This window comes from Leopardus geoffroyi, chromosome A2, assembly GCF_018350155.1.
Source record: "Leopardus geoffroyi isolate Oge1 chromosome A2, O.geoffroyi_Oge1_pat1.0, whole genome shotgun sequence".
NCBI classification, from domain to species: Eukaryota; Metazoa; Chordata; class Mammalia; order Carnivora; family Felidae; genus Leopardus; species Leopardus geoffroyi.
Genome location: NC_059331.1, coordinates 101,766,950 through 101,786,946, shown reverse-complemented (window position 1 = coordinate 101,786,946; position 19,997 = coordinate 101,766,950). Strand labels below are relative to the sequence as shown.

Genomic DNA, 19,997 nt, shown 5'->3' with positions numbered 1-19,997 from the left:
ACACATGTATGAGAGGGAGAGGGGCAGAGAGAAAGGAGAGAGAGAATCCCCACTGACCGTGCAGAGCCCAACCTGGGGCTCGATCTCACAGATCATGAGATCATGACCTGAGCCGAAATCAAGAGGGGGACACTTAACTGCCTGAGTCACCGAAGTGCCCCCGGTTTATTTTTTATAATTAAGAAAAATTCTTGTAGCCACTTCAGAAAATTGATGAGAAATTCTGTATGCAGATACTTATATAAAGATGTAGGGATGGAAATATGCTCCAATTGAATTCACTTATCTGGTGGAGACAGTGCTAGAAGATACAAAGATGAGCAAGACACAGTTCCTGATTCCACAGACACATGGTCTATGCATTTATTTATATTTACTCAAGCGTTAGTATAGCCCTTCCTACAAAGGTTTTGAGGCAATACCTGATAGAAGATTAAAGAAAATACTGAAGTATATAGGGACAAGGAAAAGTAGAAAACATGCTAAAAGGAAGAATCAGTATGACTGTTTTTCTATACTTCAAAGTTGGTCCAAAGTTACTGGGTACCCAGAGCAAAAAAAAAGAGAGAGAGAGAGAGAAAGGAAGGACTAGGGAGAGTAGAGACAGAGGGTGTGGTGTGGGGAGGGAGGGAAGAAGAAAGGGGGTGGAAGGAGGGAGAAGGAGAGAGACACACACACAAAGGGACAAAGACACTAGGACACAGAACTAAATTTTTTAAATGCCTTATAGAAGTAAAGACCAACTTAGTGTGGGAGTGCCTAAAACAGAGACCTGGCTTCCGATGGGGGGACCAGGGAAAACAGTTACATTCTGGGCTTGGCTTGAAGGTCAGGGCTGACCTCCACTGTGGCTACTGCGGAAAGGGCATTCCACCAAGTGCCCAGCAAGCAAGGCAGAGAGCTATACAAGCAGGAGGCATGTCTGGGAAGTGGAAGTAATAGAGTGCAGCCCTGGAGGGGCCTGGCAGGAGCTGCAGGCCCACTGGTAAATGCCAAGCTCAGTTTTACATGGTTCTGTTAAGTAACAGGTGACACTAGATGTTTGACAGGGGACGGGGGAGGTGGGAATACAACTTTTTTCTTTCTTTTTCTTTTTTTAACTTAAGTACAAAATTCTGACACCATGTAAAGAATATACCAGAAAGGCAAAAGCCATGAGAAAGATCCGTCAGGAGGCTCTGTAATAAATCAGATGAGGGATGATAGGGTCTGATCTCTGGTCCTGGCATAGGAGAGGTAAAGGAAAGGACAAACAAGACACTCTCTGACAGGACTTAGTAAATAATTAAATGCAAGGAAAAAGGATGAGTCGTCCATGACTCAAGCCCTTAAATTCTACCTGACCAAGGACATCCAGAAGGCTGATACTGCATCTTTTTCTTAGCTTTTATTAGGACTGGTGTAAAATTAACATATACCTTTACATCGTAAATATTTTTCATCACTGATATGAAGTATAGGGAATTGATTTTCAAAAGGATATCAGATTATTAACTGTATCTTTCTTTAGAATAAAAATGAAATGTGCTATTTCAGCGAGACCCATGATATGGACCTAAAGCACTATGGTTTTATTTCTAGCTCAGGCTTCAGCCTTTTTTTCTGTTCATTTACATTTATAAAAAGTAAAATGAGCTTTAATTTTTTATCCAGAGAGTCAAATGACCTGCACTCACTGAGTGTATTTGTATACCTCTCCCACATTGCCATGGATAATGCAGAAGTACGATCAATGCCGATGCTTAAAAATCATTTGCTGAATGACTACATTTAAAATTTCAAGTCAAATAGAAATCACCTGTTCCCCAAACCTATAACTAGCTTTTACTGATAGAATTAGACTGCCTGTTAAATGTAGGTATGTCATTGCTACTGTTCATTATATGACAATTTAAAATTTTCATCCAAAATCTATTTCCTATATAATTTACCCTCCTCACCAAATTTGGTTTTCTAAAAAATTGCTAGCTGCTATATCCAAAGCCAAGTCCTCATTAGCGTTAGTGCTAAGAATTGCCATAGATAGAACAAGAAAATGTTTGGTAGATATTGCAATGCACTTACAACGTTTCCTTCAAAAGTGACATGACTATACGGTCATTATATGTAGAAATTTTACCTTATAATAATGTTCCTTCTTTGTGTTTTGATGGAAAACCACTGATTCTTTCGTCTACTTCTTGTTAGCGAGTGACCTGCTAATCACATACAAAATACAAGTCGAACTTTGAGATCTGGCCTTTAAAGGCCTTGATGATCTGGGTCAACTGACTTTGAAACGTAATTCCCTCTAACTTGGTCAGTGATTCCTGAAGAGTGAGGGTTTGTACCACCGGTTATGCAGGTGCTGAGGAGAAGGGTCACTGGGAAGCTGGGTTTCAGGAGGACTTCATGGGCAACAAGGCAGGCAGAGTAGGGGGCAAGATAGGTTGGGGTTATCTCCTTTCTTTTCTGGATCCCAGGCTTTGGTGGCAGCTAAGCCCTGGCACGTGCAAGCATGACAGTGTGCACACAGAGGTTGGCTGGGATGGTGTCCCTGAGGACTGACCTAGCTGCAGTTACTTCAGAACTAGGGGCTCTGCAAGCCTGTGGCAGAACTGGAGCTCCCAATTCTGATTCACTGACTTGGCAGTAAGTGTTTGGGTTGAGTCTGATACATCCGAATTCAAGTTTGAGTCACATAGTAGCTGAGTGCCTTGGGGTGCCTGGCTGGTTCAGTAGGCACAGCATGTGACTCTCATTCTTAGGGTTGGGTGTGGGGCCTACTTTAAAAAATTTGTAAAATAAATTTTTTTAAATAAAAAAAATTTAAAAACTGCATCTTATAGGAAAATCTATTATAATATTAACTACAATAAGCTGTTTTTTCTAAGTATTTTTTATTTGAATTGATCCCATAAAGACGCGATAACACATTATTTGCCCAAATTTGGTTGTAAGATTGGTTGTCTATCAGTGGGCTGTTTCCCTTCTTTCTTAATTATAGGTAAGTATCTCGGCAATATACCTAGCTAACAACATTTCCCAACCATCCCTACTAGTAAAGACAGCCAAGTGAAAGCTATTGAATTGGGCTTTTGGAAAAGCTATTTAAAGGGGGCTTGCTTTTGCCTCAATCTCCTCCTTTAATGGCTGGAGATGCAGCAGCCATCTGGTAATCAGGAGGCAACCTGGTGTTTTAAAGCCACACGTTAAGGGTGGTGGGGCAGAAAGACAGAAGTCTAGTACATTGATGGTATCATGGAGCCATTATACTGGCCCTCGATTGCTGAACCCAGGACATTTTTCAATGCAAAAAACAAACAAACCCTGATTCGTCGAAACCACCAGTTTATGATTGTCCATTATAGGCAGTCAAATGCAATTCCTGATTCATCCATGTATATACACTTTACAGATAGCACCTAGGTAATACTATTTGAGGGGAGATGAAAAGATCCCCAGTTTTTTCAAACACACTTTTTTCCTTGGTATTATGAAGTATATATTTACTATAAAGTGTATCATGCCAGTATTATTCATTCTTTGCAAATAGGGATTAAAAGCATTCGTTAAAATGCAAGTGTTATCTGAGAGGAGTTACACTTTAAGCTCTCAATATAATTGAATATCTTGTGAATTAATTTATTAATTAACTTCCATGATTGGGTAGGTTCCAAGGGGATGGAACATAAAGACAGATAAGTTTGAAGACTAGTCCAGAAAAGGAGCAATGTCAGGCTACTATAGTAAGAATCACTACTCCCTTATCTAGTGCCCTGCCCCCCACCTCCTGACCTCCATCCCATGACACAGTTCCCACCCCAAAAAGACTGATGGGCAGCCTTAGAGGTAGAAAGCACAAGAAACAAAAGGAGATACAGAACCTGAAGGCAAACTTCTTTATTATGTAAGGCTGCCACAACCACCCCTCTGTATGGGAGTACTTTACCCTATAAAAAAACTCCACGGTTAACTAATAAACAGCACTGGTAGATTAGTCATTCAGCTGATAATTGAGTCACTTCTCTATCTACCAACTGCTGTGAAAGAAAGGACAAAACTTGTGTCAGGGAGCAGCTAAAGCATGGGACCAGTTCAAGGGGACTGGATTTACCTAAAGTTTGATCTAGTGGACAACCAATCATTTCAGGAACTCAAACACCTCTCCAAATGCTTGTTGTTTTCCAGGCTCTGCGCTAGAAACCAGAGATTTGGCAGTGATGATGATGATGTCTTGTCCTCAGAAAACTTAGCAAACTTCTACAGCACAAAGGCATGTGATTAAACCACTGCAATACACTGTGGTGTATGTGATACCACAAGTGTATGCAAAAGTTGAAGTAGGAGAACAGAATTCACTGTAAGGATACGGAAGTGTGATCAGGGAAAGCCTCCCAGAGCAAATGATGCCTATACAGGGTTTTCAAAGATGAACAGGATTTTGCTAGGAAGATATAAGGAGATATACATTCCGGTCAGAGGGAACAATGCACAAAAAGCTGGAGATAATGAAGAAGCTGGAGATAATAAAGTGCATGTTTGAAGCATTTCAAATATTTTGCTATTTCTGTAGCATCAAGTGCTGAGGAAGAAGTAAAAGAAAGGGAATTGAGTAGAGCCCAGATCAGGAAGGGCAATGAATGCCATGCTAAGCAGCATGGACTTTCTCTGGTAAGTAGTCACTGAAACAGACTGTGTAAGATTGTGGTGTGGTGAGATTTATGTTTTAGAAAAATTGCTGTTAGCTGTCAGTTTGGTAGGGAGTGAGGCTGGAGGAAGAAATATCACCTAGGAAACCTCAGTAATAATGCAGATGACAAGGGATGAGGACGTGCATTTTGAGTGGCTCTTCTCAGCATCTGTTATGTGGAGGGCAAGGTAGGAGGAGAAGGGAGAGCATAGGGAAGTTTAAAATCTTTCACTTGGATGGCAGTGTTCACTTTGGAAAAGTCACTTTTCACCGGCCCTCCTCATTTATAACACTGAATATGCATGTTCTCTCTGACTTCACTTGTTTTGAAGTTTTAAAAATCTGCTAGAGAGTTCCTACTAAATGAACCAAAAACATGGGTAAGGAGGATAATCCAAATTCTGCTATAGGTGGTCTCTTAGCTTTCAGAATAAGCCTTATCACTTTGTAAGAGACTACTTTCTCCTTTTTATTAAAATGAAAAGCAGGCAAGATGAGAATAGAGTGTGCCCTTTTCTATCTTCCTCCAATGTGTGGATAAATGAGAAAACATATTGGAAGCACTTTGAGCTTCCAAGAATTGTAACTATATTATGATATCCCTAAGAACTGGGTTGTAGTGGGATGGTCAGCAATCAGCATTGTGCATAACATCCAAGCATAGAATTAACATAGCTCTGGAGTTCTTTGAATTAATAAGAAAGCTGAACTATGGTTATGGTTGCCAGATCAAATATAGATGACTTTTGTAGTCTAAATATGACCCAAATATTGCACGGGATAAACTTATGCTAAAAAAAAAAAAATCTGTTGTATATCTGAAATTCAAACTTAACTGGGCATCTTGTTTTTTTTTTTTGTTTTTTATTTGCTACATCTGGAAGTCCTAGTTATGGTAGTACCTTAAGAGGAAAGAGTTGGCTCAATTAATGACCTATTTATCTTATTTGTGGCATTTTGCCTTCTTTTATGCAATTGGAAATGCTTTAGCTACATATGAGGGAATAATGAAATCCAAAACAAAAATGACTGGTAAGTTATAAAAACTTTCCCAGCAATACCAGGAATCTCTTAAACACTGTGCCATTTAAAACAGCAAGGAGCAGAGCATCCACTCCTACCTAATGAAACAGTATATTAACATTAAAAAAAAAAAAAAAAGAATAACGTTCATTAACATATTGTAAATACTCCAACTTCAAAGACAAGTATTTCTGTAGAGCCAACAGCCCATAATAATATAGAGGCATAAAAACTTTTCTAAAGGTGTAACACTTAGAAAAAAAAATTAACAAATAATACTTTTCGTGATAAATGACAGAAAAGACAACCCCACCAGCACCAAAAAGTTTTTCATGCTCACGGAGGTCTTACTAATATGTCCTCAATTGACTGCCAAAAAAAAAAGGATGACACGGCCATCTTTGGAATCCAGGGCAAGGTGGAAAGCCCAGCTGTCCAAATCTGGGAATCTTGCAGCGTTTACACTAAAGCGTTGAGCTATTTTTTATGCACTTTCAGCTCTTTTTTTTTTTTTTATTACTTCCACACCTCTGTCCTCATTAAGGCACACATAAAAACTGGGAGCTACTTATAGGATAGATACCAAATAGTCTGCTGGTGAGATACAGACCTCCACCTTGCATGCATATCAGCTGGAGAAAAAAGAGCCCTTATTCATCAAATTTAAAAAGCACTCTCTCATTTCATGCTAATTGTATGGTCCTTTGCATGATGTACAAAAGATTGCCTAAGAGGAAAGGCATTAAAAAGAAAACTACCAGTATTGGAGGGTTTTTTTTTTTTTTTTTTTTTGGAACAAGATTAACTTATTACGTTTTTAGAGAAATCAAATGACTAATTCAAATATTACATTTATCTTCACAGAATGACCTTTATAGGTTTTATTATTGTCAACGCCTATTCAATGGCCTCTCTGCCTAACATAATGTGACCTCATTCTACTAATCTCAGTGCTCCAAAACGTTTTAGGGTGGTGTCAAACAGTTCATAAATTAAAGATTTTAAGATAAAATACACACAGCTCTTCTATGATTTTTCCCCCACAAAGGAAATAGTTAAATCTCACTGGAAAAGAGGCTGATTATTAATAAGTGCCTGTGTCCCAGCTCTTACTACATGCAGACTCTGCTTCGGCTGGTTTCTTATAAAAGCACAGTATGAAAAATTCATTTTTGGTTATAGATATTATCATCAGTAATAATATGTAATGATATAATAAGTGACAGAATATTAGCCAAGGGTTGTAAATAAGATGATAAGCCATGATAACTTATGACATACCATCATTTATAGTATATGGTAATATATGAATTGGGTCTTTGAAAACCTGCGTTTAGATTTATGTTACTATAAATATCAACCAATTATTAACGACGTCAAAGCACTCAGGGGAAGAAAGGTGGAAAGGAGAGAAACAGTAGGTGCAGTTCATTCACTTAGGCTGTGTGACAACAAAGAGGCATTTATTCCTTCCATAACTATCTATCGATTGCTATCAGTCAACTGAACAGGGTTGGCAATTCCAAAGAACAGCTGCTTCAACCTGCAACCCTTGCACGAGCAAAAGAATAAATGGGCTTCCCAAACTGCCCCCAAAATGGTCTCTTCAAGATGTTAAAAATCTGAATCAAATATGTTGCTAATAACCAATATTAACTATACATATTAAAGATTTTTTTTTTTAGCCTAGTAGATGAGCATAGTCCAGTCAAATTTAAGGTGAACCATATATGTGATTTTCAGTTTTCTGGTAACCATAGTAAGGAAGTTAAAAGAAAAAGGTGAAATTAATTTTAATATTCTTTTTTCAGCCTAGTATATCCAGATTATCATAGCAACATGTACTCAACATAAAATATTATTGAGATACTTGCGATCTTTTTTCATGCCAACCCTTTGAAACCCAGTATATACTTTACACTTCTAGCACATCAGAATTCAGAATAGTCACATTGCAAGTGCCCAATAGCTACATGTGGCAAGTAGTGACCGCATTAGGAAGTATACTTAAAATTTCACAAACTAAGGAAAAAAAAAAGCCTTGCTCTTAATTACTACCTAATGTTTTCCTGTGAGTCCAATCTCAAGCCACTAGAGAAGTTACTTGTTCTTTGTGTTAATGAACACAGTGAAAACACAAACTATACCACTAAAAACAAGGAGTGAATCCTAAGAAGGTCATGCTCAATTTTCACTAATAACAAGTATTTATTTATTAAACTACTTGTTTTCCCTGGCCGCATTTCTGATCCTGCCACAATTTTCAGGAGTTTTATTTTTTTCTCTGAGGATCTAATTATTAGCCACATCATCCTATATTCAGTGAAATATCCACATCTTTACCATTCGGTCTTTGAACAAAATAGTGTTCCAAAGTAGTAAATTATGTAATTTCTAAATCCGAACTGGTTATGACTAATTGGTAAGAATCATGGAGTTTCCTCATGAAAAGAGTTCCAAAAAATCAAGAAAAGAATAACTAAAAACAAATGACTATCAAAATACACTAAATTCCAGGCTAACAAGCTCTTGGCCCTTATGAAACTACAAAAGACAGCTTAAGGGCTTGCATGCTAAACTGAAACCCAACAGACCATTTTAAAAAGCTGAGGCAGGGATGATCATTAGTAGAAAAATAAGTGACAGAGAGGTGCCAGTATTTAATCCTCAAATCTGAACATTCAAAATTTACAAGGCGTAATATTTTTTTTAAATGCCAGTTGAGTTTTTTTTTTTGGTCTCTCATTTGTTGTTAGACAATTTTAATTTCAAGTTTGGGTTTTGATTTGACTGACAATTGCAGGCAATATATTAGGAACCAAAACCAAAAGGTTAATAGAATTATAAATTTCATAATCAACACCTTAAAAAAATGAGATGCACACAGAATACACCTTTAAATCACTTATGAGATTAAGTAATACCTCAGAAAAAGAAAACATTCTCACATTATGCTTTCATCTGTAATTTATATGTAATTTAACCTTATACTTCTCATAATAAATCATTTTCCAATCTCATACTCTCCCGGGGTACCACCTTTCTGCATTAGTAAAACTCCTTAACACTTGTTAAGGAAAGCAGTGGTTAACTGATTCATTTGGTTAATTGATGGTTGGTTCTAAAATTGGCTTGAGTGACAATTACCGCTGAAAACAGTTATAGCCTCTAATCCTGGGCTTCAGTTATGGTCAACTGTCTTACATGATTTTGCAACGATGAGCTTTTAGAAGTGCAGTATGATTTTTTTTTAAACCACAAATCTTCAACAGAGTAATTATCCAGAAATTTTCAGACATGGAGAGCAATGTTTAACAGAGTTTTGTTCAAAATAGGTGTTCATGAAGTATTTATTGAAATAAATGAAATGGTCTGATATTTCAAATATGCTCTTTGGTAAGAAGCTAGGGAATTAGAACTTATTAACCAGGCTAATCAAGTTTTATTTAGGCAATGATAAAGATACCAATGCCAAGTTACTAATAGGATGTTTTGATAACTAAATAACCTTAGGCTAGAATCTGAACCCATTTTTCTTTCAGAGCAAAACTGCAACTAAGTTGAAAGCACACAATACTGGTTTTGGTTCTCAGTGTCAACAGGCATGAGGTGAAGGTTTAAAAAACAAAAAAAAGTAACACCCATGGAAATTTATCCAGCTAAAAATGGTACACCTCTTTCTGATCTGCTTCAGTGGCCCTTCTGCACAAGTGTGATTTCTGCCCAGCATGGTAAGAAACTGTAAACCACAACGGGGCAAGGCCAGGTAATGATCGGGCACGTGCCTCGAAGTCATTGGATTTGGTTCTGTAAGCAGCTGAAGAGCCCCTGATGTCATCAGGTAAGGCAGCTCCATGGTCGGATCTGTGGGCAAATGGACTGAATGATGGCAAAATCTGAAGATAAGGAGGCCATTTCAGAAACTCTTCTCTGCAGTCCGTGTGGGAGATAATCAAGTCTGAATGACTGCAGCTGTGGTGGGGAGGTAGTGGAAAGGGCAGGTGAGGTAGAAACAAAATGACTTGGTGACCAACTGGGTTTAGAGTAGAGGGAGAGGTAGAAAAAGTCAAGGATAATTCCCTGGCTACTGACTTGAGAAGATACCTGTCTCCATGTCACATCATCCTATCAGCTTCCAATTTTGAATTCTGGCTTCCTGAGAATGGTCACTGGGGCTTTGCCATATTCCCTTTGTCCTAAGGAATGTCCCTAGGGGCTACTGACTCTAGAGGCAGAAACACAGAGGCAGCAACCACCAGCTGAGTGGTGATGATGAGAGGGAAGCACCAGCCTCGTCTATATAACCTTCAGCAACCAGCAGCTCTTTACGTGATATTCAGTTTAATTCTGTACACAAATAATTAGGTCAAATGTAGTTATTATGGCAAAGATTTTGTGGTTAGTCAGGTGCAAGTCTGACTTCTGGCTCCATTATTGCCACTGGTTGTGTGACCTTGGGAAACTGATATCCTTGACACTTGATTGCCTCCTCAGTGAAATATATAGATAATATAGCCCACCTCATCTGTAAAAATTAATGAGATATATATGTAAAATTCCTACCAGCACCATGCCTAACTTATCATAGGTTCAAAAGGTAATAATAAAGTAAAAAAGTAATAAAGTAAATATCCTTCTTTATTTCCCATCCCCTTTGAATACTCAAAGACCTCTAGACTCCAATAGAGTCTAGTTATCACCAATGGGTATTTCTCTCTACCTCCCTCACTCCCATCTGCACCGATGTCTATTGTTAGAAAAATGAAGCTACTGAAAGCAAAATAGGATGTTATCTATATCAGAGAGTGTTGCAGTCCATCCAATATTCATCTTTCCTTTCCTCCTCATTAATGAGTGCTGATTTTGCTGGGGGTAGCAAAGTACCAAGCTAAAAACATGTTCCAGGCTCCATTGCCATTAGGGGTAGCCATGTGACACATTAGGGCCAATAAATCTTGCTAGAGAGGTTTTGGAAAGTTTCTGGTCACAGGCACTTTTTTTCTTAATGTTTATTTACTTTTTCACTTTTTTGAGAGAGAGAGAGAGAGAGAGAGAGAGAATGAATGAGGATCCCAAACATGCTCCACACTGTCAGTGGGGAGTCCAACTCAGGGCTCCATCTCAAGCACCATGAAATCATGAACTAGACCGAAATCATGAACTAGACCGAAATCAAGAATGGATGCTTAACTGATTGAGCCACCGGCACTTTTATTCTCCCTTCACCATCCTTCCTTTCCCCAACTTCCTGGAAACTGGATATAATGGATGGAGCTGCGATAGCTATCTTGCAAACCATGAGGAAAAGATCAAGATTCATAGGACATTGGCCTTGATATGCTTGAGTTCCTAAAACAGTGCCTCTACCACCTTCCAAGAGCCTTGTCATTACATGGGACAAATAAAGCCCTAAATTTAAGCTGCTGCCTTTTAGGTGTCTGTAACTTTCATCTGGGCACAGTTCCTGATTTAATCCCTTTAACCTTACTTTGGCATGATTTTCAAGGCATTAGCCATAATTTCCTTCCAATTGAAACATTTAGAGGGCCCAGTATATGTCAGACACGGTGCATGTAGACATATAAATAAAAATTACATATTGACTCATCTAATTCTTACAAAACCCTGCAAGGTAAGTATCTCCACTCCCATTTTACAGCAAAGGGCCATAAAGATCAAAGAGGCTAAGTATTATCAAAGGTACTGTTATATGGCAAAGCCAAGATCTAAGCTCGAGGTCTGGTGATACAGCTCATGTTCTGGCAGCTCTCCATGCTACTGCAGGGGTCCTGTGAATCTGCTACTGTGAAGAATGACCCCAAAGACAAGATCTCTAAGTCAGGTAGTCACTCTTCCTAGGTCTTCCATACTTGTATCCCAAATCTGGTAAACCATCTAAAAAGTATGTCTAGAGCATGAAGAAAAAGTGTGTGTAGAAGGAGGCCACAGAGTGGTTGATGGGGCAAGCAGGTTGCAGGTGCCTAAGGTACCCTCTGCCTGGAAGCAGCTGGACAAAGTTACTGATCTGGCAAGGAGGCTCTTTTTACCTTTATCCTCCAGTCAACAACAATCCTGAAGAAATCACACTGACTGGAGATCAGTGTGTGAGCCTGAGGCATGGGAGAGACGTTAAATAAGTGCCCTGTGTCCATATATCCTCACAGTAAAAAGCTCATGTATAATTTTATCACATATTTTAAAAAAGAATAAGAAGAAAATTGAAATTGTGTATGTGTGCATATATATCTCTTATAACCTAGAAAAATAAAAACCACGCAGAAGAGATAGACTTATATAAGTGTTGCATAAATATACGTGTGCAAATTTTAACCCTCTTCTCCACCCAAGGAATCTGAAACAGCCAAAAAGATTCAAAATAAATTCAAAGATCATGCCCAGGAAAAATACAGGAGCCTAGAGAAGAGGAAAATAAAGTATGCAGATCATATCCTCTAGGGTCCTAAATAATTACTAAAACTAAGCTGTAAATTTAGGTCTGAGCTTCCCCCTGCCAAAGGAAAACAGAAAAAAATGATGAGGTACAGACTTCAAAATGGCCCTGAGAAAAGGGAATATTACCACCTCAGGAAAAGCAAAATATTTTCTACGGATATAAAAGCAGTAAGAAACCAGAAAACCTAAGTGGGACTTGACGCAGGGGAGACTATGTGACGTAGTAGACAATGTCTTAGTAATTCCTTCATAATAAATGTTATAGTGTATTCCACTCAAGTTTCTCACAGAGTTATTCAGTCAAGCTGTAAAACCATTCAGGGAAGGCAATCTTTGCAGGACTAAGGCAATGAGATAGAAATATACTCTGATGGACCAGCTGGATCTAGTGATGATAGACCCAGAATAGCTAGATGAACAAATAGCATGTTCTCACAATTAGTCTCCAACCAAAACCAGCTTAATAAGTAGGATTATGCAACAGTTTGCACACTCTTTTCAGTTCAAAAGGTCTGAGAAAGTTTTCATAGGCTTTTTATTACTATGGAGTGGGCACTTCAGTCCATTATCACTGTGCTCTCAGGTATAGTTTATGCCAGTCTTCTCTCCTTCTCCAAGTGGCATAACAAGGCAGAGAAAATGTGGGTTGTTTTTATTAAAAAAAAAATTATGGCTTTTGGCTTTTACATTAGGAGTTTCTAGTACACAGACTTTCTATTATATAACTGGTATTAGAGAAAATTTATGAATTCACACCCATAATGATTTCTTAATTTAAAAGCAATGTGTAAAAGGTATGTTCCTAAGGATATGACATCCCCAAAGTGGACATTAAACAGTCCTTGAATGGGTGGAAATTCATGTTAATTATTGACCAGGGTAGAAGAACACAGAAATTCATTTAAAAAAAAAAAAGAAAAGAAAAGAAAGACATGTAAGGAGCAGTGCCTGCTAGGTCTGGAAAGAAATGTAAAAATTGACATAAACTTAGCTGAGCTTCACTAAAGTATAAATTTTTTCTGTGTCTTCATATTGGTCCGTCCTCAGTTAAGTGTATTTACAACAAGAATCCTCAGTAAGGTACAAAGGAGAATATTCAGAAAATGCCAACTAGACCAAATACGTATCTGCATGCTCCTTTTCCAATGCAAAAGAGCCAGATGAAATTTGTCTTTCAAAAAAGAATCTCTGGTTGTGTAAAGACCACATAAATATGGCTGGGCTTTAATTTAAACTCCCTATATAGTCACAAGAAGTTACAACTGTAACATGAACCGAAGGAGGAAAAAATAAGGACCATTTGTTCCTAATTAAAAAACAGGGGATTAGAAAAAAGATGGCTATGGGAAATAGGGAACAGTTGTTCTCCCAACATGGACCTCTCACCCTGCTGATTTTGTGGTTTTTAAAACTATAAAAGTGGGAAAACTGGAAAAATGACAACAAAATAACTACCAAAGTATCAACAGAATATCTTATCTGCTTTTTAAAAAATAATATTTTCTAATTTGGAGATGGACAACTAGATTCGCTAAGCAAAGAAGTGAGTATTTCCACATTTTGCCTCTTCCTCCTCCACATATCTAATAAACATACATTGGATCGGACGTGGCTCCGTGCAATGCAATGACAAGGTTCCAGTTCTCTGATTCTAATTGCAATCAATTGCAATAAATCAGCAGAGGAGGCAGGCGGTTAAAGTTCTACAACTTTAACAAACTAAGATCGGTGAAGTTAAATAAATATCATTGTGGTCACTTTAAGCTACCTAGCCTCATCAAGCAGAGCTACAAAAGCAGCAGGTTAGCAGGTTTCTGGCAAGGAATAATTGGTGCTGAGCAACACACTGTGTACATGAGCAGAAACATTGCGTAAAACTCCCATTACTGGCTTACCCACACCATATGTGCATTTTGGATGGAAACAGGGGCAGCTCTCATACACCTCACATAGTTTGGCCTTACTGACTAGGATGAATGAACATTATGTTGCAGTGTGTTAGTTAACCCCAATGGAAACCAGAAAACGTCAGAATTGTGACCTTTCAGTTATAATTTTTTCCAGTGAAACTGAAATTAGGACAAAGAGGTAGTGGGAAAAAAATATACAAATTTGAGGTTCTGGAAAAGATCTTTACAAACTCTGATAAACATGCCTCAAGTTAATTCATTTTGCCAGTGTTCTGGGCAGTCAACAACCTATGCTAATCTGATCGTCTAATATAAAAAGTTTATAGATTTTAAGAAATAATACAGGGCTTCAATTGTTCTTTACCAGTGGCCCAAGACAGATCTTAGAAGCAAGAGCAAGGATTTTGGAAGTCGTTTTTCAGTTTGATAATTTACCAACAAGGACTATTGGACTATTCCTTTCTAACAAGTATAAAAGCTTAATCAATGCCTAAAATCTTCATAATGCAGCAGATCCCTACCTTCCCGTCCACACACCCACACACCATCATCATAGCAGTAATACAAAGATTGGCATTTGGTGGCAAAATTCCAATTCACTTTCCAAAGAGGTCAAGAGCCAGGACTTCCGGGGGCGGGGGGGGGGGGGGGGGGGAAGAGGAAACCTCGCATACCACATCTACTTCACCTACTTCATTGACTAAGAACAGAAGTTGAATAGAACCTTAACTTGTCCTTGATCAGACATTTGGTGAGCAGAAGAGGCTCCCCAAAATGTACTTTCTACTATATTATTGCAATACAGTAATTCAAATGAAAATAAAGAGAAAAATTCACTCTACAAAATCTTCTTCCCAAAAGGTGTTCTGTATAGGGGGATGAACACATGGGGGATGAACACACTGAAGAATTAAATTTACCAGTTAAGTGACTGGTAATCCAACTGTGCTTCTCTTCCCTGTCAATCAGATATTTGGAAGGGTTTTATATTAGGGGAAATGAAAAACAAAGATCCTTGCACTCATCTGATAAAATTATATTCTCAAAAACTATTATAAAGGGAGAAATTAAGATCTTCGACTAAGAGTCTCGACATCATAGAAACAAAGAAACAAGGTTTTTAGACAAATACATGTTTAAATGAAGAGCCCGCAACATGTTTTAGGGGGAAATACGACTTTATAACCAATACAATGACATTGACAGGTTGATCAATGAGAAAAGTTGGGGTCGTGTGACTTCCAATGAGATGTGAAGAATAACCTCCAAGTCACCTCACTTTTCTCCCTGCTGGAAAGGCCCCTGAGTGAGAGGACAGATGTTTTGACAAATCGTGATCAGATGTGGTGCTCTGTGATCAACTAATTAAGGGATCTTAAACCTAAATGAGCCAAGGCAGAAAAGTACCAACATATCTCCTGAAGATCATCCTCAGTAGCCTACTCCATTGTTTTTATTGCCGTATAAAATAGTTCTTCTATTAAGCAAAAACTGCCCTTGAGTAAATACATTGTTTCCTCATCACCGACCTCACTATCATTTAAAACAGAAGATACACTCATTATAGACAATTGGAAAATAAGAACATTGGAAAGAATGATTTATCTCCTGTATCTATCATCCCAAAGGCAACTCCTCTTAATGCTTTTATGTCCCACATCATCTTTTTCTGCACAGCTTTTACATAGCAGCAATAATACTGTATATACAATTTTGTACTTCACATATTTAACAAATAATGAAACCAAGAGTCTCTATTTTTTATTGAAGAATAACCATCAATTGCACGTATGAAAACTGAAAAATAGTTCATTGAATGAATTGCCATCTTTTTTTACACATAGACCTTCTTGTGGATTAAAAAGACTATTTTCTTAGAATAGAATCCTGGAAGTGGAATTACTGTCAAAGGATATTAATGTCTTTATGGCTCTAGATACTTATTGCCAAAATGCTTTCCAAAAATGGTTGTACCAGTTTAAACTGCCTTCAATATCAATACTCATTATATCCGTATTTGGACTATGTATGTCTTGCAAGAATAAACACTTTCATAATCATCTTTATAACCCCAGTACTTTAAATTAATAAAGTTAGATACTATGTTATACTAGAAAATTCTTAAAGCTGAAATCCTGACATCTGGTAGAGAAAAGTATGTAAAACTCTTTTTGAGAATCACTCGCCCCAGTCTGTCTCCATTTTCCTGTACCACACGACCCCGATTCTTTTCTACACAGAATCCAGTTTTTAATGGGATAATCTTACTCCCCTTTTAAGAAATGATAGCCAAAGTCTACATCATATGGAATCTACAAAGCTCAAGGCTATTTTCATTCATTTTAATGACTATCTGAAATAAAAAACAAGAAAATTAGTCCCTATAGAATCAGAAGGCTCCTCCAGTTCTGTTAAAAGACTTAAGGGAAGCACAAAAACACATTAGAAGAAAAGTGGACATGTTTCATTAATATGTGCATTCCATGCCTATTTCAACAACAACAACAAAACTTATGTTTCCTAAATTACTGAACAGTGAATTCCAGATGTAACTCAACTATTTTCAAATACACAAATTAAAAAAAAAAAAACAAACAAACACAAACCCACTGTACTACAGTGGAAATGGGCTGAACAAAGTCCCCCAAATCTTTACTTTCCAGGGATTCTAGTATTATGCACTCAACAATTTTAGCAAGCATTTTGTTGTTGCTACCTCAATTACTGTTTTGCAAGTGCTGCCTATTAAATTTCCTAGCACAAATTGGCTGTAAGATTGTTTTAGGTCGTCATTAAGAAATTTATATTAAATATGCAATAAGCTACTTCGGTTAAACAGAAGTTGGGGGGATATTAGTGTCACAGTTTATTATAATAAATAATTTTTGTGTCTTCTGTCAGCATAACCACAGTAGTATCTCAGTACCACCAGCTGATAATAATCTTTATAAATCCTACTTTGCAGCTATGCCATCTGTTAGTTATTATTTTATATGTGTTTCCATATGCATATGTGAATTAGTTGTCACTCAAGACAAATATATAAATAGAATTGCGGTTTTGTGGGGAGATTTTTATCGGCTTGTTTTTGTGTTTTGTTATCTTTAGGCCAGTGCACTAAATAAACATATTCCTCAGTCTTGGAAACCAAAACTAAATTCAAATTTTAAAATAATTTTTATAGTACAAATAAATTTAAGTTCAATACACACTTAATCTAAAAGAATCTATTAAAACTAGGTTGAAATTAAGTGTCACCAAAACTGGAGATGATTAAAGAAACTGAAACTTACATACTCATAGCTCTCAAAATATACCTACAAAACCAAAAAAGAATAGGCCCACTAGAAAAATAAGTAGCTAATATGGTTCCAGTTTTCACAACACAGAACACTTTCCATGATTGAAGATGAGAAAATCATGACTAATTACTTGCTTACTTGCTTTATTCCCTGAAAAGATCAGAATGACAAAAACTCAAAACAGCACCCCCTCCCCCCATGAATCTGTGGATTTATACCCCTGAGCTGTAAGTAATAGGCTTCTAGACTGGCAGAAGGTAATAAGTAGCCATAACATCATTACAACTCATAACCAAATTTTACCCAGAAAGGCAACAAGATTAAAAAAAAGGAAAAAAAAAAAAAGGAACAGAAGGAGGTGGATAATCCTCCAATTGGATAATTAGTTCCAAATTATAACTCTTTCCCCAAGTGCTAGAGTCTAATGACTTTAATTTTAATGAACCCAAACCTGGGTTTATAGGAGCTCAAGCTCTACACACCAAAAACATGATGAATTCTGTTAAAAGTTACCAGTGGTTCTTAAAAACAGAGACTAAAGCACAACTTGAGAGTAACCACGTTTGGTGACTACATGGTTTGATATCTCTTTAAGTTACGCTATTTTAGGTGATGATACTTTGGGATCATATAGAGAGTATGCCAAGGTAGAAACAGTAGTAACTAAAGTCATCATTAAAAGGAACCTAAAATATTTAGGGAAGGGGACTGAATAAGACAAGTATACTGAGAAATTAATGTTTTTCTGAAATGAATGCCTTATTATTTTCAGTTCACAAAGTAAAAAGTCCCACTAACTAATGCAAATAAATATGCTGCCTTTCATAGTCTTTTGTGTAAATGTATCAACATAGCTCATAATCCAAATCTGTAAAAATTCACTTATTGATGTCCAAACCACACCCCCTTTTTGCAAATTATATTCCACCTAGATGCTAGAGTCCTGATGTCGGGAGAGAGCTGTATTTGGAGAGGGAACACATTTTTTAAGTATACTTGGGCTATGAAGTGTAAGGAAAAATAGCACACACTACTTAACAAAATATTTTAACTACCATTAAAGCTACAGTACAGCATAGGCCCAGTTACATTCTTTTTTAACCCTTTATCATCTATCATTGAAATGCCTGTGTAGAAAGTCGTTTCATACTATGATTTGATTCTAGATATCTGAAACTTTTTTTTTCAAGTTTTTACTAAAATGTTCTTAAGGATTTTATCACAGGAATTTATCATATAGGATATGATATATCATATCCTATATATAGATATATATAGAATATCAGGAATTTATCATATAGGAATTAACTGTATAAATAGTAAGAAAAATTAGTTCATGGTTCAGTGCTCATCTAGTGCATTAGGCCTCCCTAATATTTCTTCCTTCACTGAAATCTCACTTACCTTTGTAGTTACGGAATTTATGAAATGTATTTATTCCATTTTATATTATAGTAATTGTTGGGGTTTTCTAATTTTCCATGAATAGATTGAGAATTTCTGCTTCTATAGCTGAGAGTCATAGTTGTATTTATCTTTATAGTCTCTCCACCCCAGGCCCAACAATTCCTTGAGAATAGCAGGCAATCTCAATGTTTATCTGAACTCACCAGAAAACCTATTTTGATATACTAAAAGCCACCCTCTCCAAAAGGTCCTTAGGAAAGGGAGTTCTATTTTGGCAACTATAAGTCTTATTTTTAGACATTATGGAACCCATACTAATTTACCATTCTCATTATAAATAATATTTCAACATTTCTTATATAGCCATTAAAAACCAAAAACTAAAATAATGAGAATCCTTCCTGTGAAGGTACAATAGTAACAATTTCTTAATCAGACGTATATCTTTTTTTTTTTAATGCTTATTTATTTTTGAGAGAGAGAGACAGCATGAGCAGGGAGGGGCAGAGAGAGAGGGAGACACAGAATCTGAAGCAGGCTCCAGGCTCTGAGCTGTCAGCACAGTCTGACATAGGGCTTGAACTCAAACATGAGATCATGACTCGCGCCAAAGTTGCACACTCAACTGAGTGAGCCACCCAGGGGCCTTTTTTTTTTTTTTTTTTTTAACTGAAATCATACTTTTCCTTGCTAATGTAGTAAGAGTGTCAATAGTGTAAATTAATAGATTTTTATGGGTAACTTATAAGAAATAAGAAAACTTTACAGTGATGAAAAAAATATATAGCCCATGTGTTTATAGTGTAAGGAGAAAAACAGGATTTAATGAAGAGACTCACAAGACAGCATTTGCTGTCTTTTTTCCCTTTGTTAACTGATTTGTTCATTTATCCACCCCAGAATCAATGACAGGGCTTCTCTGTCACACCACATGTGTTTGACACCAGGTTAGTGGCCGAAGCTTTAAAGCTGGTTAACTAAAGGTATAGGCTCCATCGTCCAGGAACTGGCATGATAGTGAAGTCATAAAAGACAGCACAAGCAGTACAAGGACATTGAGGCCATCTCTGGCTGGGAATGTAGGGAGAGTTCACAAAGGAGGTGCCGTATGAACAGCGTTTTGTTCTTCAGCTTTATTTAGCAGGTTTCAAGGCATTTGGGGGGCCTGAAGTAATAAAACCTGCTGTTTTTTTCAGAAAGGGATTTGGAAAAGACACTGCTCATCTAATA

General features: G+C 37.1%; 1 protein-coding gene and 1 long non-coding RNA gene across 4 annotated transcripts in view; one reads left to right on the top strand and one right to left on the bottom strand.

Moving 5' to 3' along the window:
* UMAD1 (UBAP1-MVB12-associated (UMA) domain containing 1) overlaps positions 1–19,997 on the bottom strand; it is a 221,073-nt gene that overhangs the window by 54,679 nt on the left and 146,397 nt on the right. The gene's annotated exons all lie outside the window — the stretch shown is intronic.
* LOC123606479 overlaps positions 612–19,997 on the top strand; it is a 62,187-nt gene continuing 42,801 nt past the window's right edge. For 2 of the 3 annotated variants that reach the window (XR_006716309.1, XR_006716308.1), the window contains exons 1-2: positions 612–4,259; positions 9,238–9,536. This is a non-coding gene — a long non-coding RNA (uncharacterized LOC123606479). The remainder of the gene's footprint in view (positions 4,260–9,237; positions 9,537–19,997) is intronic. The other variant, XR_006716307.1, reaches the window with a different exon arrangement.